Genomic DNA, 9,205 nt, shown 5'->3' with positions numbered 1-9,205 from the left:
CCTCACTGAAACATATGCCGAAGACACCCAGCAGGACACCCGGTTCACATTAAACTGACAACGGGCGAACCAGTCGTCCCACTCCTAAATTGCTGGGCGTTAAGTATGAGTAGAAACTGCAATGTACATAGATACATGTTTATGACCCCCCTCTCAGAGTATGTCCCTAAAAAAAGAAAGTGAATACAAGTTCCCAGATAGAGGTCTCGTGTGGTTTCCTCAAGAGGGGCAATTATACCATTCACTGATTGGAGGCGGCCTGTTTAGGGTCAGACTCGTCGTGTGAATGTAAACTTATGTGTATCTTAGGTATATAACGGTACTACTTGGGTGAGACCTAACAGGTAATACAGCACTTTCCCATTTAAACGACGCCTTCCATTACCTATACTTGTGGTAGAACTAACAGGTTACCCGTCATAATATTATTGATCTACTCAAGCTCTGTGACGTTACTTTACAAACCTTCCCCGCTCCGATACATGCTTGCCAAAATATTGGCTTATAATAAATACCCCCTTTTAAAATCTTAAGCTATATGATTGATTATTAATATCCCGGGTTGGATCAACCTGTGCCAGTTAGTTTTTTTTTGTCTTGCGCAGTGCAGACTTACAGTGGTTTGTCAGTGGACTTGTGTATAGGTCGGGTTCGATAAGGAAACATAATACATGTCAGGCTTCGCCGACTTCCAGAAGATATACTCAATAGTGATAGAGGGAAATACGAACAATAGTCTTATATACCGCAGAGTATGCCGTTGTAAGTAAGTAGAGAATGCATATATACCCAGGCTGACGGTGAACCTTGACGGAGGGCTAATCGTAAAACCAACACTTGTTGTCGGTATTAAAATGTTTCTTTAAGACAGGTAATCGCTCATATTTCTCTGGGATTTAAATTTCGCTTGGTTACAAACACGCTGACGTTCAAATTAGAAATCTGCAGAGCGTGTTAAATGGCGGAGGAAGGTGGCGATACAGAGCGGTCACCCAAAGTAATACACGAGAGTTAAGGAAAAGGACGGTAATCAAGCTGCTTTAGTTGTGTGGTATTCCTCTGGACTATGGTGTGAAATAAACACACTTTGGACGTTCCTTGCATGACAGTGGGATAATTACAGCATGACTTAAGGTACGTGACTATTGTTTGATACGTGTGTGTACGAAATCTGCGATAAGTGAGATCGGAAGACGTCACAATGAGACTGTTTACATCCACTGTGTGTTTAGAGGAATTCGAACCTCGACCCCCGTTTCTGACGGACCCTACACGAGACAATCTTAAAACTATGGGATACACATCGACCTACAGAGACCACAAATTGAGGCTTCCAACTCCAGAGAAAGTCGCCATCATGGAACTCTCAAACAGCTTCGAGCGGCGGAGACTTGGCAAACAACAACAAATGTTGACTGATATGAATCAACGCTGCAGAGAACAAGAAGTTACTGATTTGTCCAACAAACTCACTGAAAAGTGCTGTCTTTTGGATTCAGAGAACAGAAAAGCCAGAGAGGTTGAATTTTATCGTACAAACTTTATGACAAGAAGACAAAAAACATATCATGGTTTTCCTGATGAGGAGAGTCTAGACCATAGCGACTCGAACTCGCCATCCCAATCCCCCGGAAGTAGATCACCGCACCAGGTTTTTGACAAAGGTTACAAACACTTCCCCGCCAGAAAGGTCATGAAACACCAGTCTCGGTTTGACCTTGGCCGCACGCATTACCGGCACCACGTAAAACACCAACCAAAGGTTGAAAAGACACCACAACACACAGCGATGCCTCAGTATGCCGAAAAACTATTCAATAGGGCCAAACATTTAGCATCTCAAAGAATCAATGGACAAGTACAGCTTGACCTCTACAATAGTCCCCGAAATGACCATTTCGCCCCGCTGATTCTGCCTAATATTGACAGCGGATCTAATAGTAAACTCGAATCCATCACCACGGCGCGCTTGAACTTGGGTACGCGGTCAAGGTCAACCCTTACCCATGGAATGGATGGAAGTGTTGGTTTTCCCAGTAATAAAAGTAGTTTCAAAAGCACGCGCTCCACACGTGCTCCTAAAACATTGAACGGCGAAGTACTTTCCACCATAAATGTTCCCCGGACAGAAATGAACACACAGGATCCCTCTTCTCCCCCTTCAAACACGGATGTCCCGAGAGAGGGGAAGGATAAAGATGTGGCTACCCCGAGGGACGAGAAGAATGACGTCACTGAAGCCGTTGTGACGCCATGATTTCTTTATACGACAGTAACCAACAGGTGTATAACATGCACATATAATAGTGTTAGAAAAATAGTCACAAATCTTATATAAAAGAAATGGATTGTGTATGCAAATATGTGATACGTTATGCTTTATTCTTCCTCAATATCATCGATTGTGCGATAGGAAATTTAAGAAGGGCGGAAGTGGGTTTTTGGAGGTATATAACCCGTATTCGTAGAAACACGTTGTCGCTTAGTAGCGGTGATATATTAAACAATTGTGAGACATATTCGGTGGATTTAATGTTCATAAGGTATGGATTATGTAGACTACTACTGGACGAGTGTGTCTGCAGTGTCGCAGACTTTTGGCACACCTGTACATAGGTATTGTTACCTGTTCTGTGTTTCCTGTCCTCACACCTGTAAGGAGCTATATGAATTATGTGTGTACCCTATTGGTTTTAAGATCAACACGGTATTGAGATTTGCAATATGACACACCAGATTGTATTATGATTTGTCCACATTTTATTCCGCAACTGTTGCCAGAATCCTACTTTATTATTCTCGGGTCAGTTGTGCCATTTACATGAGTTTGTATCTTAGCTTACATGGAGTTGGCCTCAGTATACGAGATCTACATTTACACGCTAATGAAGGCAGAGGTTTCAATACGATTTAACCCATTGTTATAGTATGTGTACTCTTTGGTATGATAATATATACAGATGTTTCTGAATAAATACAGTCGCCTGAATTCCTCTATTGTCTTTTACGCACAGGTAAACTGGCAGCACTATTGACCTGTTTAATACACCTGTAACGCTATCAGCTCTGGATAAGTTGATTGAATATCATTTGAATTGAGCCACCAACGGTTTCACACTGGTATATTTAACATAGAGACACCCTCATTATCTTGAAATATCGATTGAGTATTTAATTTCAGGATTACATTTACATTTACCTATATATCAAACACACTGTACACGGAGTCCAGCTTACAGTTACGTTTGAATCAAGTTTGATTTAGTTAAACGACACATTTAATCAAGCGTTTGAATCCCCTTTTCAATAGCACGTGCAGATATATAAATATTTGTGTATATATTATCCTTAGCAATCGCTTTTAGCCATAGAAAATGAAAATTTCGTTTTCAGTTTTTTTTCTATTTTTTTTTATAATTCCTTAATTTAACATTTTAACTTACTTTGTGATAAAGCTAATAAAACCTCGTATAACCTTGTCAGATCAATAAATATTCTTTACACTTAAATGAACAGTATATTGTTACTCATTTACATTTTGATATCGGTCTCTTTGATCTATCTATTTAAAAGTTAATAGAAAGTCACTCGGTAAGACATGTATATATTGCCTTGCAGCCCGATTCGACATGTAACGACAATTTCCCACAGCGATGTAATTAAAATCAAAATTAAGCTTTCATTACCTGGGTAATGAAATATCATTTGCAATAATACATTAAGTAAGGTGATACACACCACCATCTCTTAATACATAGTACCTTTGATCTGTTTAAGAGTTAAGTTATATACTACCTTTCACATACAATTGTATTATAGTTAAGGTTACAATTATGTGTCTGCTAGGTCTTGTGTTGGAGTTAATGGTATATGCTTTCTGACATAGTGTGTAAGAGTTATCTCCCCTATTTTTCTAAATTGACATTTTCTTATTATTTAGATTTACATTATCGTTATTAAGTTATTGAGTTTTTAAATATGTTATCAATTCAGTGACAAAATCTGAATTACTTTACATGAAATATCCTGTGATTTACATCCTTGTTGATTGGGAATTCGTTTGAATTGAAGGTGTACACGTCCAGTATGCTTACTCCAAGTGTAACAGACACTTTCTATCCAGAAGAGTTCTAAATTGAGAATCGTGTGTATGAATATTTATGAATGTTAATTGACTCGTTTGAAATGTACACCGGAATACACACACTGATAAAAATAATTCCTTTTTTCTCGCAATGATAATTGTTTTTGAGGCGGGGGGATGGATATCTGATACAAATGACAAGTATAATGTCTAATGTAGCGTTCATCTGTAGTAAGATGTTTTCGATTAGTGAAACACCAACACCAAACTGACAAAGTGGCAACTACCAGGGATTGATTGATGCACTATTTATATAACGGAAAACTCATGGAGGGTCCATTGTTTTACCATCGATCCACAAAAACATTATCCATGGAATCTCTATTTTTGATGTATAGCATTGTTTACTGTTCTCTATTACTTAGACACATTGAAAGCATATTATGTATGATTCATTCGTTGGTTCATTCAATAAATGTATTTGGTCATTGTGCTTCAATGCTTGGCTTGAAGAATCGATATGGACAGTACTCTCCCCAAGACCTGTTATTGCCACAACTTAAACGATACCGACGTACAGAACGTTATATTCCATTGTAAGTTCCTCTAATAAGCATAACCATAACAAATTGCGTTAAAAGGGCTATGAACGCAGTTGGCTCAGCGTCATTTTGAAGCTTCTCCTACCGCCTCGAAAAATGTGACAACCGTTAGAAGCCCCTATTGTCCCGCTAAGTTTGGGAAAAAATGTTTAGCGTACTCCCATTTTATTTGTTAAGATAAGTTGTTGCATGCCTTGGTCCTGACTTGACACGCACTATTCCGTCTTGGTATTACAGAGTTATCTTCTCTTGGGAGCAGGTATTGATTGTTACGTCATTGGTTTGTGAGAGTAACGTCATCAATTTTTGAGAAAACGATGAATTGTTTTTCACACAAACCAATGACGTAACAATCAATACCTGCTCACAAGAGAAGACAGCTCTGCAATATGCAAAGACGGAATAGAAGATAGCACACATCATTCCCTATACTCTGGGGGCTAGGAGGATGAGCATACATACACANGCTCTGCAATATGCAAAGACGGAATAGGAGATAGCACACATCATTCCCTATACTCTGGGGGCTAGGAGTATGAGCATACATACACAGTGTACATCTAGTTCAATACACGTGTGCGTCGTCTTATTGAGCTGTTAATACCAGGAACACCAAAGATTGTTACATTTGTTAGGTTTGGGCGTACGGCGATGTGTTCAGCCTAATAATGGACATTTTAAGGGTATAGTATTCAAGTTAAAATGCCACCCTATTGATGGTAAATATACTAGTACACTGTACAATGTACCTACTGTAATAACTTATCGTTCCCCGGGCTGTACTTGACTTTAAAAATTGACGAAGGGCAATAAAACTACACAAACCATCAAGCCCCATATAGTTTATCAGTGAAACAAATCATTCATACATTCGAGGTAAATCATAAATTATTAGATAGACTCCAAATTCTAAAAACCAATGAAATAGAAATTAATAATAGACTATCAAATTGATTTGATAAAAAATACGTAGGCCGGCAGTATCTGTATATGAAAAAATCGGTCATATATACATAATAATATGAAGACATCAAAAAATGATCACGTACGTGGTATCGTAGCTACAATGCCGTAAAAGCCACAAATAAAATTTCAATATCCGGGTCGAGGATGTATTTTATGTTTAACTTATCGATGACTTGAAGTGTCTGAACGCTGTATCAGCCGTAACCACTCTACTTTATATATATTTCATTATTCCAGGAAATTGTGGGATAATTTCTGGCATACCGGCGACCTACATATTATTTACTAAGAAGACCTTACACATTTTACGACATGCTTGCTTGAATATGGTCATGTCAGCCATTTAACATATATTATTGAATTAAAGCTTTCCAGTATCAGTGTACAATAATATTAAATATGACTGTCAAATGAGTACCGTTCGATTCTCATATTTTCCGTGTTGTAGTATTTTGATATTTCATAGGCAAACTATTTGAGTCACATGTAAATCACATTCTTATGCCTTTGTAACAGCTACTGTAGAACAACTATCTCCAAAGAAATATCTTAGAGGACGCGCGTTCGTGGAAATACATCTAAAAGGAACTTTGTTACATATCATCAAAAGCATTTTTATAAAAACTTAAATTCAATCATTATATTTACGTTCAAATGGACAAAGACAATTCTATTATATTTTCAAAGCCATGCACAGTATCACTATTGTCATACGATACGATATCATAAGCATTTTTTTTTTACTTATTATCATCTTATTAGTCGAAACGTTAACCGCGAAACCATTCGGGAGTTTCCGTCAACGTCTCCATCACAATATGGAAGCATTCGGCTAACCTCGGCCGATTCCGGTACCCTAGTACGGAATCTGCCGAGATGTGACGAGTGAATATGATAGGTTCCCGATTATCCTAACAAATATGGCGAGAAAACCCGAACAGTTTCCGATTGTAAAACATAGAGGCTGCACAGTTGAATGGTAGATATTGTCAACAGAATTAGGTATTATGTGATAATGACACGATTAGTCTGTTCATATATTGACACCTTCAAAAGTGTCGGTGTACATCAATTAATTAAAAAAGAGGTAATTTCCGGTTAGATTTTATTGACTGAAGGCTTGTAGCTCGAGTTCAATGCCAGTCATATTAGTGCAAAATATGAACACACCTTGAACATACAATGGAATATGCATGTCGGGGTTTATTGCTTATTACATACGGCTGTATTGAGGAATGACGAGGCGTTTTATATATAAATTAACTTCCAGACACAAACTATTGTGGCCGAGTTCATATGAAGTTACATTGTATAGGCTTTATCTTATAACATGTCACTGCATCTAGATTTTATCAAACGTATCTTTTTTTTATTCAAACTATGATTAAATCTCTTATCACTTCACACCTTCAATATCAGGCGTAGAGGCCAATTATTTCTTAGACATCAATAACTCCCAAAAGCGACACGTGTTCCGGAACAATAATTCTGACATGCTGTCGCCGAAGGAATTTAAAATCTTACATGAACTTAATGAATTTTTCATATGTAAATTAACAAAAGGACATCATTCAATACTGTGTACGTCAGTGATGTAGACTGGTATAATGAAAAATCCGTTTGAGACGTTTCGCTATCGATAGGGACAATGTCACGTCAAGGTCATTCAAACTATCACTAAGGGCAACAGACAATGAAGCGTACACAAGTAGTGAGGAACGTTAGAACCCTTATAATGGTTTATTATTTGAACATGTTTATACATATGTATGCATATAATACAAATATATGTGCTTCCTTAGATATGTAAAGGGTTCAATTTTCATTTAAGCGTCTACTTATCGTACGAGACCAGTTATCTATAGCTGCTGTTTACACGTCATCATTAATTGTGGGCAGTAAACGAACACGTAATAATGATAAGTTTGTCGCAGAAATCAGAATGCACAAACTTTCAAAGAAAAAAATAATCAAAATCAAATTGGCGATCAATACATGTATTTGCATAAATCATCGAAGAAAATGTATACCGATTTTTTAAAAGAATAGAATTAACGCCACATAGTCAATACATATGTAGGTTATCACGTCAAATGTATACCTAAACTATATCATAGAATATAGTTAATGCCACTTGGTCAATACATACGTAGAATATCACGTCAAATGTATACCTAAACTATATCATAGAATACAGTTAATACCACTTGGTCAATACATTCGTAGATTATCACGTCAAACGTATACCTAAACTATATCATAGAATATAGTTAATGCCTCTTGGCCAACACATACGTAGATTTTCACGTCAACTTTATCATAGAATACAGTTAATGCCACTTGGTCAATACATACGTAGATTATCACGTCAACTATATCATAGAATACAGTTTACGGCACATTACCTATATGTATTTATCTGGAGTGTCACAGAAAATATATATGTGGACTATATCAATGAAAACAAAATGCAAGCGTTTCATTTAATATTCGGATAGATTTGCCCCTTCAAAGTGTTTTGTAACTCTACGTGGGGCGTCTGTGACGTCATATGCATCATTCACGTCTCCAACAAGGAAGCTCTGAAATTGTCAAATGAAACGTGAAATACATTTGACACTTGTACTTTCTAGCTACAGGTGTACCCTACAGTGGTGGGAGTGAGCAGGTGGACTCGACACATTGGTTATCGTTGAAATCAGAGTTACTTGAATTTCCGCTTGAATTGACGTATTCTCATATGTTTAAATGCATAAATACACATTTTAATAAATGGCAGTACGCTTTTGTAAAATAGATTTTTGAACGCTATAGGTGCATACATTACGTATCCTATTTATACAGTACAAAATGACAAGAAAAATATCTAATTAGCATACATTTAACGGCCCTCCTTAAAAATTGAACGATCATATATCTCAATTAAGTACGGTATACGTTCTTGCTAATGTTCGCTAGGTTTTAATTTCGATATTCCTGCCGATGTTTTACAATCAACTAATGTTTCATGCATGTGCATCACATTTTATTTTGAAAATGTTGATGAGATAAATACATTAACTGGGTAATTCAACTAAGCGTACGAATACGTTTCGTAAATTTCACTAAGTGTTTGTTTATGTAAACCAAAACATCTGTCTCTACTTATCCGTCTAAGTACATATTTGCTTTGAACTAAATTGACCTTGGCTTGAAAGTTGTTTAATGACCTGGATATGAAGATCGCCGTGACCTAATTACAATGTACTGTGCAGTTCCTTTGGCTGATTTAACTCTTCTTACGTTTGATCAAAGCATCTTAAACAGTTTAACAAGTATGGCCCTGGCAAGATTTCACTGGAATTTTCGAACTTATTTGACCTTTGACCTTGAGTGCATAGTGAACTATACTCTTCAATTCTTATTATGATAGATTTTTTTTTTTTTTTTAAATTTGGTCCGGACAAGGTTGCGCAGAAAATGTTGCGCTTATTTTACCCTTGACCTCAACGTCTCAGTCACCTAACCACTGTACATTTGTACATATCGCACCTCCTGTGGATCATACAGATAC

The sequence above is a fragment of the Mizuhopecten yessoensis genome, unplaced genomic scaffold, assembly GCF_002113885.1.
Source record: "Mizuhopecten yessoensis strain PY_sf001 unplaced genomic scaffold, ASM211388v2 scaffold2995, whole genome shotgun sequence".
Taxonomy (NCBI): domain Eukaryota; kingdom Metazoa; phylum Mollusca; class Bivalvia; order Pectinida; family Pectinidae; genus Mizuhopecten; species Mizuhopecten yessoensis.
This window is presented reverse-complemented; position numbering follows the sequence as displayed.